This window comes from Oncorhynchus masou, chromosome 29 (assembly GCF_036934945.1).
Source record: "Oncorhynchus masou masou isolate Uvic2021 chromosome 29, UVic_Omas_1.1, whole genome shotgun sequence".
NCBI lineage: Eukaryota > Metazoa > Chordata > Actinopteri > Salmoniformes > Salmonidae > Oncorhynchus > Oncorhynchus masou.
In genome coordinates, this window is record NC_088240.1 from 41,916,638 (window position 1) to 41,931,650 (window position 15,013).

At 42.1% G+C, this 15,013-nt stretch overlaps 1 pseudogene; it reads left to right on the top strand.

The window, feature by feature from the left end:
- The first annotated feature begins 279 nt into the window (after positions 1-279).
- LOC135519610 (asparagine synthetase domain-containing protein 1-like) lies at positions 280-3,993 on the top strand (annotated as a pseudogene).
- The last annotated feature ends 11,020 nt before the right edge of the window (positions 3,994-15,013 follow it).

Sequence of the window (15,013 nt, forward strand, 5' to 3'; positions counted from 1 at the left end):
TTGTGCTTTTTTCAAAAATGCCCTTTGTTGTTTTGTTAAATCCTCCCCCGTTTGGCGAAGTTTTCTGTCTTTGTTAGGAAGAAATAGTCTTCACACAGTTCGCAACGAGCCAGGCGGCCCAAACTGCTGCATATACCCTGACTCTGTTGCACAGAACACAAGAGAAGTGACACAATTTCCCTAGTTAAAAGAAATTAATGTTAGCAGGCAATATTAACTAAATATGCAGGTTTAAAAATATATACTTGTGTATTGATTTTAAGAAAGGCGTTGATGTTTATGGTTAGGTACACATTGGCGCAACGACAGTGCTTTTTTCGCGAATGCGCTTGTTAAATCACCCGTTTGGCGATGATAAATGATACATTAACAGGCACCGCATCGATTATATGCAACACAGGACAAGCGAGATAAACTTGTATCATCAACCATGTGTAGTTAACTAGTGATTATGTTAAGATTGATTGTTTTTTATAAGATACATTTAATGCTAGCTAGCACCATACCTTGGCTCCTTGCTGTACGCGCATAACAGGTAGTCAGTGTGCCACGCAGTCTCCTCGTGGAGTGCAATGTAATCTGCCATGATTGGTGTCCAAAAATAGCGATTACCGATTGTTATGAAAACTTGAAATCGACCATACCGATTAATCGGTCGACCTCTAGTATGGAGGCATGTGCAGTGTCTTCTCTTTGATACACTGGTGACATCACCACCGACCAATGACGAAGCGGCAATTGCCATCATTTCCTTGATTCCATGATTCTGGCTGACAGCCACATCCCAACCCACCAACCAATTGACCTTCTGAATGTGGCATTCAAACTGCAAGAACCAAAGGTGCTGAAGGAGTCTACCAAGAAAAGCAAAAATCAAAGCCCATGGATTCTAAAACGGACGTTGCTGATTCCCATGTGTATAGCCCCATTGACATTCCAGACAGGATCACTCGCAGAGCAGGCCTGCAAGAGCTTCAGCACTTGAGAGAAAATTGAATTATGTTGAAATCAACGTCCCCCAGAAGGAGTTGCAGAAAACTCGGCAGGATCTCATCTGTCACCTGGTGCACCCATTGGATACTGTGCTTGATGACAGCATTGGATGTGCTCTGTGGTTTGCAGCGAAAGGAACCGGCTTCCTCACAGAAGGCAACAAACCGAGGGGGGTTCACTTCATCTGCCAAGGTACAGTATCACTGATGTGTTTGTCTTGTCCTTTTTATTTATTTTTTAATTCTACCTTTATTTAACTAGGCAAGTCAGTTAAGAACAAATTCTTATGACGACCTAGGAACAGTGGGTTCACTGCCTTGTTCAGGAGCAGAACGACAGATTTTTACCTTGTCAGCTCAGGGACTCTTGCAACCTTCCGGTTACTAGTCCAACACTCTAACCACAAGGCTACCTGCCGCCCCTTTGTAGATCACATGGGTAAAGTAATAAGGAACATGCCATTTAGATGTGAATAAAGTATTTTCCTTTTTTGAGAAAATTATGCTAGCTTGGGCGTGGTGTAAATTCGATCAACAGTATGTAGGCCTAATCGAACCATTGCTCTGCAAGTGGTTTTGACAGGTTTTGGAGCCAATGAGCAGAAGGCAGGGTACTCCAGACACAGAGTCGGCTTCAAGACCTCTGGGCATGAGGGTCTGGTCCAAGAGCTGGCCATGGAGCTGGGCAGAATATCTACAAGGAATCTCATTTCGAGATAACAGAATCATAGCGGACCATGGGAAGGAGGCCAGGCAAGTACTGAATAGGACACTAAGCAATAACATAACAATAACAATAAAACATTTGTTTTAGTGATTAATGCCCATTTATTACCACCAATTTAAATGTTGATTTGAGTCACACCAGTCTGTCGTCACAGTTTCTGTCCTTCAGTGGCAAGCAGATTTTCCATTATTAAAAAAATAGGAACACAGAAAGAGGCCATGAGTAACTTGATCAAAAAGAAAGGCACAGATTCACCGATAGGGTTATGATTAAAAGGGAATTAATATTACTAATACAATTGCTCAGAGAAGAGGTTTTCTTTAACCCTTTACACTTGTGGAAATTGGCCTATATGGATGGGGCTGCATTTAAATGTTTCTTACAGAAATATGAAAACATATGCATAACCATCGTAGCAATTGAAAGGGAACAGTTTAGAGATATTGGGAAAATTATTAGACCAAAGGTGAGTACACAACCGTTCACCTGACAAGTCTGAATCCAAACACTACACTGTTGATTTTATGTGCATTTTTAATTTACTGTGCTTTTCGCCTCATTTGTTGATGACGAAATCGGAAAATACTCTGGATACATTCAGTAACTTTAATAAGACTATTACTGGAAAATGTGGGATAGATGCAACACAAGACAAAACATTTACAAGGGTTTGAGTGAGAGGACTAACTCGCGTCTCCAAGTGGCCACACACCTCTCCAAAGTGGGCACAGTTCCTAAGTAATTTCAATGCACTTGATTTACTCAAGGAAAGAGTTCAACTAAAAGGTACTTTTTTGTTGTTGCTCTATTAGCATTGCCATTGAGGAACTGAAGCAATCGCACATGCTATATTTATTTGTTGGTTTTGTATAGGCTTCCCTATTTGGACGAGGATGTGGTGTGTTTCCTGAATGCCCTGCCAGTGTCCGAGAAGGCAGATTTGTCGGGAGGAACTACTACTGAGGCTGGCTGCCAAGGAGCTGGGCCTTGGGACCTTTGCTCTACTCCCTAAGAGAGCCATGCAGTTTGGTTCCCGCATCGCAAAGAGGAAAAACAGCCATGGGAAGGCGTCAGACAAGTGCAAGAGACTCCTCACAACTTAGGTCAGCAGAACATTTAATCAGGAATGTTATCTTTGTTCACTGTATTGACATAAGCCAACTAAGTCATGCTTGTAATTCGGGTCACAGTGAGCCACAGTATCAACAGACATGTTTTAATTCATTTGAATACATTTACTCTTGATATGTTTTTGTAATAGTCAAAGTTGCTTTTTTCTTCACATTGTCAATCTCACACATGCACCTGAGTAAGCTATATTGTGTAAGACTTCACATCTTGAAGGTCTTCTCTGAAGTACCAGTCACATTAAACATAGGAAAGAAGGTTTCCCACACCTTGAAGATCTTCTCTGAAGTACCAGTCATGTTAAACATAGGAAGCAAGGTTTCCCACATCAAAACGGCCAGAAATCTGATGAATATGCACAGGCTTTCTGTAGAGGGAAAAGGAAATGTGTGCTTAGAGAATGCATTGTTTTTACATCCATGAATGTTGACCATCAATCTTAAATAGTACCTAGAAATGAGCCTTGACAAAAAAGTTTCAAATCCATCAAGTTATGGATTGATTACCAGCACAAATTAAGGAAATTACAAACTGTTTACCTTCTTTCCATCAAGAAAAGCATCCTCCAATAAAGGCTTTTCTTGGAAAACATGTAGAAACAAGGACACGAAAAAGAAAAGGCCTAACTTAATAATGAGGGCGGCCACATTCCATACAGATGAATATGTACACACTGTAGAAAATTAGGAGGGTTATTTATCAAGTAGAATGCGGTTTGCTCTTATCAGCAAAAAGATTAGTCGATCCCAGTTTGATCCCTTATAACATTAGCCAAAGTGTCACGCCCTGACCTGAGTATTCTTTGTTTCCTTTATATATTTTTGGTTAGGTCAGGGTGTGACATGGGTGATGTATGTGTTTGGTACTGTCTAGGGGTTATGTAGGTTTATGGGGTTGTTTACCATGTAGGTGTTTATGTATGTCTATGGTTGCCTAGATTGTTTCTCAATTAGAGGCAGCTGTTTATGGTTGTCTCTGATTGGGAACCATATTTAGGCAGCCATCTTCTTTGGGTATTTCGTGGGTTATTGTCTATGTGATGTTGCATGTTTGCACTCAGTTTTGATAGCGGTCACGGTCGTCTTGTTATTTTGTTTAGTGTACTTTGTGGTTTTTCGTCTTTCATTAAAAATATGTATTCACATCACCCTGCGCTCTGTGACTTCTGTCTTTTTAATGTTGCAATTATAAACCTTCCGAGGGCAAAACAAGTCATAGCTAGGAAGTTGGTTATATTGTAGGGAGGGACAGTAAAGTGTTAGAATGCACTTACTACTCTTCTAGATTTCTCCTTCATATAGAGCACCTGAAGGTTTCAATTCACCTCAAAAATACCATGCTTCTGTGTGTCTATGGGAGCAAAGACCAATTTTGTTCTTAAATAAAGTTGGCTACATGTAGGCTTATATGTAATATTATTACATGTAATAAATCATTCACAAATCTTATCCCAATGGAGATATGCTTCAAACAAGTAATGTGTGATTGATGCAAAGTTGTAAAGGTTTAAGTGTACATCATCTCTCGTGGACAGACTACGTAAACATATGGTGCAGTAGATCTGTCACGAGACAACGGGATGCGTGAGATATCGATCAGCTTTCGTTCCAGAGCGGATTTAACACCATTGCTCTTAGGACCTGCATTCGCCTATAAACATTTCCCGTACTTGCCAGATGGGTATTTCCACCTACACGGAGGGATTGAAGTTTGACATCGGAAGCCGTCAGCTAGAGGAAGTCTCTGAGGAAACAAAGGTAAGGTTTGGATTCACTTAAAATTTACGAGTGAGCCGTCGCAAGCCACTGAAAATACTTATCTACTTATTGACTCAAGACATATCATGTTTTTTAAATGAACTTGTAAAGATCTCTAAAAACAGAATTCCCCTTTTTATATTATGGGGTATTGTGTGTAGTAGATCGGTGACACATTTACTTTTAATAATGGCTTAATTCGGGCTGAAACAACCACATTTGGAAAAAGTCAAGCGGTGTGAATACTTTCTGAAGGCACTGTATTCGTACCTTAGCCATGGGGTGTTTTAGCCACAATGGAGCACGTAATGAGTGTTAAAGGTAAACTAATTCTGCAATAGAATCTAAATATCGACAGACCCTAAAGTAGCTTTCCTATACTTCAGGAGTAGAGTTGCAAAGGGAGGGTATAATATTGGAAATTCCAAGTAAACTACCATCCTGGCCCTGCTGGAGCTGATGCGTAGCTCAAGGCCAGCACTGCAGTGTATGGCTGCTACCTTGGTGGTGTCACATTTGAAAAGACGCTTGTGTTTGAGGCCCTGGGGCCTCGTTTATCAAAGGTGCATGTGCACAAAAAACACTCTAAACCTTGATAAATGAGGTCCCTGATGCGCTACAGTGCCATGCCGGTGCTGGTCAATCTCCTTGGCAGCCAGCAGGCCATGCTCCACTTCCGCTGTGCCTGGTCAGGAACAGCGACCAGTACCAGTCCCTCATAGCCCAGCAACCAATGTCTTGTGTGTGCGTGTGTGTTTGCATGTTTGACCATTCCTGTGTGCTTGTTTGTGTGTGTGACGGTCAATGTGTGTATCTAGGGTGGGTGGCTCCATTGGTGAGGCTCCTGACAGCGAAACAGTTAATTCAGGCTCATTTACTTCCTTTAAAAAAAACATAGCTGATATGGCTGACTTGCTTAAACAAATGTGGTTTTTATTGACAATTGAGATGTACAAACTATAGCATAAGGGGACGACGAGTGGCTAAGAGGCAATCTGTAATTTTGATGAAGACATTAATGAGCGAGTTAGGACGGATGTAGCTAATATAACTATTTGTACAGCATTTTTTAAATGTACAGCGACAGAATTCAGAGCATGTGCTGTTCTGTGACAGAAAATTATGTATTCACCTTATTTGTTGGATATGTAACAATTATTCACCTAAACAGTGAGATATTTATGTCCTGCTAGTGCTGAGTTTTATGTTGTCCACTCTCGTTTCCTGGTGATAAAACCTACAGCTATCATTCCAGTGACAGGATGTGGGGTGGTTGTAACTCGGATAGAGAGGAGTAGAACAAAGGCCTCAATGGTTCTTAGACATCCTGGCCTGGGAAAATAGGCCAGGGTCGGGGGTTAAGATAACACCAGGGGCAGATAAAGACAGGATGAGGCCAAAGCTGCTTATGGTGCCCCCCAATCTATATGGGAGGGGTGGAACCAAGCATTCTGGATATTAGCTATATGAACTGTGCATTGTCTGTACGACTCAGCCTAACAGTCAGTCAAGACTGGTGGACTGACGGTCTTATTATTGCAATAATTAATTGATATTAAATAAAGATGATTGTTTGACGAAATGACCAATTCTCTCAGTACTTAATTTCCACGACAGTTCTTACACTATTCTGCCTGTACACTAAGTCAGAACCATAGGATAAATAAAAGGGGCATATGAGCAGGGAAGGAAAGCTCTTACAATATTCAATGATTACATTTCTCTAAAACAGCCTATAGGGTACATTTGCACCACCAAGTCAGAACAGTAGTTGAAATTAAGAGGGGGGAAAAGGTGCCTCACCCTAGTAATTTGGTCCATGGGCTACAATCAGCTTACTACACAACATACACTTAGTATTACTTTATTAGCTACTGTATACATATCTCCCTGGTATATTACATAATTCATGAAGCATCATACAATACAGTTTTGGACTCACCTTGCTGTGTTCACTTGAACAGGTCCTTCGTGAGCAAATTCTGTCATCAAAGTCTGGCATTCTCTGGATTGATGGTGCTTTCAAGATGACTGGGAACTCTGGGGAAAAAACAAGGTCAAATTACGATGACGTTGGAACTCTAGAAAGAGGCCTAAGTTCCCGAATTGCAATACCGATTTGGATGACCGTTCAATTCCGAGTTCCCAGCTGTCTTGAACTCGCTGAAGTCAGATTTCAAGGTTCTGAGTTTCCAGTTGTTTTGATGGCAGAAGTCATGCTGAATTGACAGCATGGCCAACGTTGAATGTTTATCCTTTTAAGTTTGGAAAAGAGACCCTTAAACCCAGACTTGGAACTACAAACCCACTCCACTGAATAGCAGGCTAGAGATTGCTTTGCAATGCTTCCAGTTAGCCACTAATTCCTTCCAAACCACTCATTGTTGAATTTGCGATTTCCTACTTGTGTAATGTTTATGTCCAATGGCCCCATGAGTACCGATACGTTTTATCTATAATTTCTCTTTATATGACACGGATGAAAAAGCATTTGCCTGTAGATTGTAAACTTTATTCATGATGATGACTGCTAGCTAAGATTTTGAAAGTATGATGTTGACATGATCAGTCCAATCAAAGCTTGTGTAGAAATAGCATGATTTCACAATTTTATCTGTGGCCAATGACCTTGAGGCTTCTTGGATGGGCACTTCTAATGTAACTCTAATGCAGCACCCAAGGGGCTTGAATTTTCGAGCTCTACCCTTAGATTTAGCGGTGATGTTGTGTCCCCATGAGTGACAGAACACTGAGTCAATCCCGACACAACTAGAAAACATTACCCAATCACGGCGCAACTAGAGAAAATTACCAACCTCTACGCTCTGTATTTTCCGCAGGCTGCTCAACCACCACAGAAAGCACTGAACTGGGCTGAAACAGCTGCATTTTGGAGCTGCCTTACTCAAGAAAGCAAAAACGCGACCATGGCTTTATTAACTCAATGATTATTATTAATTTAAAAAGAATATTGTTTAGAATCTGATATGTGACACATATTAATGTCAAAATAACATGCAAAACAGGCAACCCCCCCCAAAAAAAAAAAAAAAAAAAAACACCTGCCCTGAGTGATGGGTAATGGGATGTTTCTTAATATGCATACTACTGTGCTTCACACTCTCATGCTCCAAGTGCATTTTCAGAGGACTCTATTGAGTACGTTCTTGAGAGGACAAGAGGGTGGAGAACGTATAAAACCTTACATTTGAGAAGCACTTGTTCTCCCCCTACTGTATTACCTCACACTGCATCTGCCCATTCACTGAAACTTCTTCCAGCTAGGACAATGGCAACAATAGAAACGAAACAAGCAATTGTTTTACTTCATAATTATCAGCTAGTTATAAGTGAGTCACTGTAATCTAGCTAGCCAGCTAGCTACTTAAACAAGCAAAAATGACCTAAAACTAATGTTAAGCAAGGTACAGTAGATGTCAATTATCCGTGGGTACAAACTGATATTTGACACACATTAATGTCAAAATAACATGCAAAACAGGCAACCCCCTAGTTTATAATTATTTGTGGCTTGCCAGTTAGCCCTATTGACTCACCCATTATCTGAACCTTCCTTCTTCTAGCCAGGACAATGGCAGTAGAGATTAAACAACAAATACACAAAGCAAATGTTTTATTTCATTCCTATCAGCTAGCTATACGTGAATCGTAATAATGTAGCTAACCAGATAGTATAACAGGCAAAAATGACCTAAAACCAATGTTATCCAAGGTAGATGTAAATTATTTGTGGCTAGCTAGCTAACAATTATTTGTGGCTAGCTAACAATAGTAGCCAGACCATTAGCTCTATTGACTTACAATGGGCTTGTAACCTATGCACTCTACGGTGGATATTGTAGGCAGGTAACCATGCCCAAATTAACACATCATGTATTTATTAACACTCTGGTAGCAATTCAGCATGTACTTTAAGTTGTGTCCCCTCGGCAGTGTTCAGGGTTGCGTTCAGTAGGGCACACAGTATCAAACAGTTTGGTCACAGAAAATGAAAATCTGTTATTATGAGACAAATTCAGGTAGTACCTCCCTGTTTTAATTTGTTTCTAAACGTTTTGTCCCTACTAAATGTGACCCAGGTGGAGGTGAGGTAGCAAGGGTGCCGTCTCTCTGTGGACCTTGGTAAGACACACTATGAAATGGTAGAGCATATCGGCTACAACTCTATCCTGGAGCTCATCCTCTCCTCCTCGCGACAGGGTGCAATATGTCGGTACGTTCCTTAAACTCCAATTCCAACACTTTGGTTTTAAATGCCACCCCTCTGTACTTGCCAGAATTTTCACGCAAAATAAGTCCCTTACACCAAGGTAATCTTTCTTAAAAGAGGACTCCTCGGCAGAGCAAAGGTTAAATGGCACTCATCACTTCATGGACAGAGTTGGCTCGCTAACAAGCTAACGTCAAGCTTTTCCAGACAACATTCAATTCGTTCAGGGCGATGCCCTCTCTAGGGATCGATGAAACAAAACACAGAGCGTCGTAAAACAACACTACTTCCATGTGCCGTTGACAGGCAATGCAGATTAATGATTGACTGTACTGTGGACATGTACCCTGAGATTTGTGCTCGAGCGAGGTCTGCCTCTGTTACCGCAAGTCAAGCCACCTCCTGCCCCCAGACGGCCTTCCTCTGCTAGACTCATCACCCCCAGCCAGAGCATAGGAAGGCATGTAGCCAGGAATGTCTACCTTGAAAAGAAGAGGAACACAATCCTAAACAATACTGACTGTTCCAAATGTTTCGATATCCTAAAGTTGATTTGGAAGAACTGGGGTATCAATTGAAATGGGATGGGTGTTCACTGTTTTGTTGTGTTTCCGACTGCTTACTTCTGACTCCCTGAATAGATGTGTTCCTGTTTTCTTTTTCCTGTAACATGGCAACAGCCTCTAGTCTTCCCTCATTTCCCCTGTCTGTCACACACGTCTACAGAGAATCTGTACAGCAGCATCTGAAATAGTAACTGTCCAGACAAGACAACAGATGATTATTTTATTCCAGCCTTCTTTTTCACGATAAATGTCTGTTGTTCTCTTAATTAGAGAGACAAAATTAGGTTAACGATGTGGAAATGGTAACTTACATTTCTATGTGAATTTAGTCAGGTTGTCCAAAAAGTGACATATTACACCTTTTAATGTAAAGCTTGAATTATATGGAACACTTTACTTGAACCCTCTTACACAAGTTCTACATAACGCCATCCTAGTAATGACAGAACAGTCACGACAGGTGATGTCATCTTATTGGCCGAGCGACAAACTTTACCATATGCTAACCCATTGTTATTAGGGTCAGGTAATTGGCAAGGCATTACACTAGCGAACTAGCTTACCCTGGTCATATTTTCCTTGACAGCTGGCATCAACTTATGCCCTCATCCTGTCATCTTCACACGGATGGTCACCACTGCTGGCCGATATGCAACAAAGGCCTCACTCACATCCCGCAACTGCCAATTGTCAAATGTTGTGTGGAAGTGTTAGATATAGTCAGGCCAGAGATGGCCCTTACGTAGCCCTTATGATTCAAGTCAAGATTTACCTACGATTCATGTTGGTAAGTGTAACGGCGCCGACAGAGCTGGCCGCCTCGCTTCGCGTTCCTAGGAAACTATGCAGTTTTTTGTTTTTTTTACGTGTTATTTCTTACATTAGTACCCCAGGTCATCTTAGGTTTCATTACATACAGTCGAGAAGAACTACTGAATATAAGATCAGCGTCAACTCACCATCAGTACGACCAAGAATATGACTTTCGCGAAGCGGATCCTGTGTTCTGCCTTTCAACCAGGACAACGGAATGGATCCCAGCCGGCGACCCCAAAAAAACGACTTCGTAAAAGAGGGAAACGATGCGGTCTTCTGGTCAGACTACGGAGACGGGCACATTGTGCCCCACTTCCTAGCATTCTTCTCGCCAATGTCCAGTCTCTTGACAACGAGGTTGATGAAATCCGAGCAAGGGTAGCATTCCAGAGGGACATCAGAGACTGTAACGTTCTTTGCTGCATGGAAACATGGCTCACTGGAGAGACGCTTTCGGATGCGGTGCAGCCAGCGGGTTTCTCCACGAATCGCGCCGACAGAAACAAACACCTTTCTGGTAAGAAGAGGGGCGGGGGCGTATACCTTATGGCTAACGAGACGTGGTGTGATCACAGAAACATACAGGAACTCAAATCCTTCTGTTCACCTGATTTAGAATTCCTCACAATCAAATGTAGACCGCATTATCTACCAAGAGAATTATCTTCGATTATAATCACAGCCGTATATATTCCCCCCCAAGCAGACACATCGATGGCTCTGAACGAACTTTATTTGACTCTTTGCAAACTGGAATCCATACATCCTGAGGCTGCATTCATTGTAGCTGGGGATTTTAACAAGGCTAATCTGAAAACAAGACTCCCTAAAATGTATCAGCATATCGATTGCGCCACCAGGGCTGGCAAAACCTTGGATCACTGTTATTCTAACTTCCGCAATGCATATAAGGCCCTGCCCCGCCCCCCTTTCGGAAAAGCTGACCACGACTCCATTTTGCTGATCCCTGCCTACAGACAGAAACTAAAACAAGAAGCTCCCACACTGAGGTCTGTCCAACGCTGGTCCGACCAAGCTGATTCCACACTCCAAGACTGCTTACATCACGTGGACTGGGACATGTTTCGTATTGCATCAGGCAACAACATTGACGAATACGCTGATTCGGTGTGCGAGTTCATTAGAACGTGCGTTGAAGATGTCGTTCCCATAGCAACGATTAAAACGTTCCCTAATCAGAAACCGTGGATTGATGGCAGCATTCGCGTGAAACTGAAAGCGCGAACCACTGCTTTTAATCAGGGCAAGGTGACTGGTAATATGACCGAATACAAACAGTGCAGCTATTCCCTCTGTAAGGCTATCAAACAAGCTAAGCGTCAGTATAGAGACAAAGTAGAATCTCAATTCAACGGCTCAGACACAAGAGGTATGTGGCAGGGTCTACAGTCAATCACAGACTACAAGATAAAATCCAGCTCAGTCACGGACCAGGATGTCTTGCTCCCAGGCAGACTAACTTTTTTGCCCGCTTTGAGGACAATACAGTGCCACTGACACGGCCTGCAACAGAAACATGCGGGCGACACAACAGTGGTAGGCTTGATTACCAACAACGACGAGACGGCCTACAGGGAGGAGGTGAGGGCCCTCGGAGTGTGGTGTCAGGACAATAACCTCACACTCAACGTCAACAAAACTAAGGAGATGATTGCTGTTTCCTGAAGTCCACAGAGGGAACACCCCCCTATCCACATCGATGGAACAGTAGTGGAGAGGGTAGTAAGGTTTCAAGTTCCTCGGCATACACATCACAGACAAACTGAATTGGTCCACTCACACAGACAGCGCAGCAGCGCCTCTTCAACCTCTGGAGGCTGAAGAAATTTGGCTTGTCACCAAAAGCACTCAAACTTCTACAGATGCACAATCGAGAGCATCCTGGCGGGCTGTATCACCGCCTGGTACGGCAACTGCTCCGCCCACAACCGTAAGGCTCTCCAGAGGGTAGTGAGGTCTGCACAACGTATCACCGGGGGCAAACTACCTGCCCTCCAGGACACCTACACCACCCGATGTTACAGGAAGTCCATAAAGATCATCAAGGACAACACCCACCCGAGCCACTGCCTGTTCACCCCGCTATCATCCAGAAGGCGAGGTCAGTACAGGTGCATCAAAGCTGGGCCCGAGAAACTGAAAAACAGCTTCTATCTCAAGGCCATCAGACTGTTAAACAGAAACCACTAACACTGAGTGGCTGCTGCCAACACACTGACTCAACTCCAGCCACTTCAAAAATGGGAATTGATGGGACAGGATGTAAAATATCTCACTAGCCACTTTAAACAATGCTACCTAATATAATGTTTACATACCCTACATTATTAATCTCATATGTATACGTATATACTGTACTCTATCATCTACTGCATCCTTATGTAATACATGTATCACTAGCCACTTTAACTATGCCACTTTGTTTACATACTCATCTCATATGTATATACTGTACTCGATACCATCTACTGTATCTTGCCTATGCTGCTCTGCACCATCACTCATTCATATCTTTATGTACATATTCTTTATCCCCTTACACTGTGTATAAGATATTAGTTTTGGAATTGTTAGTTAGATTACTTGTTGGTTATTACTGCATTGTCGGAACTGGAAGCACAAGCATTTCGCTACACTCGCATTAACATCTGCTAACCATGTGTATGTGACAAATAAAATTTGATTTGATTTGTTTCAAGCTGCCAGGCAGTTATAGCGCAATCTGAGCCACCTGGACGGGATGTGTAAAGAGAACAGAGTTCCACCACTGGTTCATCTACTACGGGTGTCCCGGACAACTAAGAGAACCCTCCTCAGTGTTATACAAGCCCTGGGCATCCTGTGTGTTGGTACGTACAGTTGAAGTCGGAAGTTTACACTTAGGTTGGAGTCATTAAAACTCGTTTTTCAACTACTCCACAAATTTCTTGTAAACAAACTATAGTTTTGGCAAGTAATTTAGGACATCTACTTGTGCATGACAAGTCATTTTTGCAACAATTATTTACAGACTCAAAAAATTCACTATCACAATTCCAGTGGGTCAGAAGTGTACATGCACTAAGTTGACTGTGCCTTTAAACAGCTTGGAGAATTCCAGAAAATGATGTCATGGCTTTAGAAGCTTCTGATAGGCTAATTGACATAAATATCCACAGTAAAACGAGTCCTATATCGACAGCAAGGAAGAAGCCACTGCTCCAAAACCGCCATAAAAAGCTAGACTACGGTTTGCAACTGCACATGGGGACAAAGATCGTACTTTTTGGAGAAATGTTCTCTGGTCTGATGAAACAAAAATAGAACTATTTGGCCATAATGACCATCGTTATGTTTGGAGGAAAAGGGGAAGGCTTGCAAGCCAAAGAACACCATTCCAACCGTGAAGCACGGGGGTGGCAGCATCATGTTTTGGGGGTGCTTTGCTGCAGGAGGAACTGGTGCACTTCACAAAATAGTTGGCATCACGAAGGAGGAAAATTATGTGGACATATTGAAGCAACATCTCAAAACATCAGTCAGGAAGTTAAAGCTTGGTCACAAATGGATCTTCCAAATGACAATGACCCCAAGCATACTTCCAAAGTTGTTGAAAAATGGCTTAAGGACAACAAAGTCAAGGTATTGGAGTGGCCATCACAAAACCCTGCTCCTCAGTCCTATAGAGGATTTGTGGGCAGAACTGAAAAAGCGTGTGCGAGCAAGAAGGCCTACAAACCTGACTCAGTTACACCAGCTCTGTCAGGAGGAATGGGCCAAAATTCACCCAACTTATTCTGGGAAGCTTGTGGAAGGCTAACCGAAACGTTTGACCCAAGTTAAACAATTTAAAGGCAATGCTACCAAATACTAATTGAGTGTATGTAAACTTCTGACCCACTGGGAATGTGATGAAGAAATACAAGCTGAAATAAATCATTTTCTCTACTATTATTCTGACATTTCACATTCTTAAAATAAAGTGGTGATCCTAACTGACCTAAGACAGGGTATTTTTACTTGGATTAAATGTCAGGAATCGTGAAAAACTGAGTTTAAATGTTTTTGGCTAAGGTGTATGTAAACTTTCGACTTCAACTGTGCATCCTCAGCAAGGCTCAATCTTTTTTTGCGAAACAGTACATTCACTCAAAGGTTTGCAGAAGTTATGCATTGGTATCAATGGGAGATTTGAGCAACCGTTTGTCATGTTATTACTTGACTATTTTGCCCATTTACTGTTGTAACAGTGTTAGAGTAGTAACATGGCTTTCAGAGTTGACTTGGAAACAGGTCACAGTATACAATCTAATAATATACCATGACTTCTGGTTTATACTGCACATCACAGGAGGTTGGTGCCACCTTCATTGGGGAGGACAGGCTTGTGGTAATGACTGGAGCAGAATCAGTGGAATGGCATCAAATACATCAAACACATGGTGTCCAGGTGTTTGATGCTATTCCATTTGTTCCGTTCTGGCCATTATGATGAGCCGTTCTCCCCTCAGCAGCCTCCTGTGCTGTACATGTGTTGAGTGCATGTTTCGTACATCTAATTTTAGGATTGACACAAACCAATAACCCAAACGGCCAGAGGGTCATAGCTGAGGAGCAAGCCATTCCAATGCTTTCACACATTTCTGGTTGGGATAACATCAATAATTTATGTCCTTTTCAACACAGTTTGGAGATAAATGGTGGCCCACCTGTTCCTCAGTGCAACAATAAAAAGGTACATTTTGTTATGTAGTAAAAATGCCCAACATTTGGTTTCATGATAAATCTCAATGTTT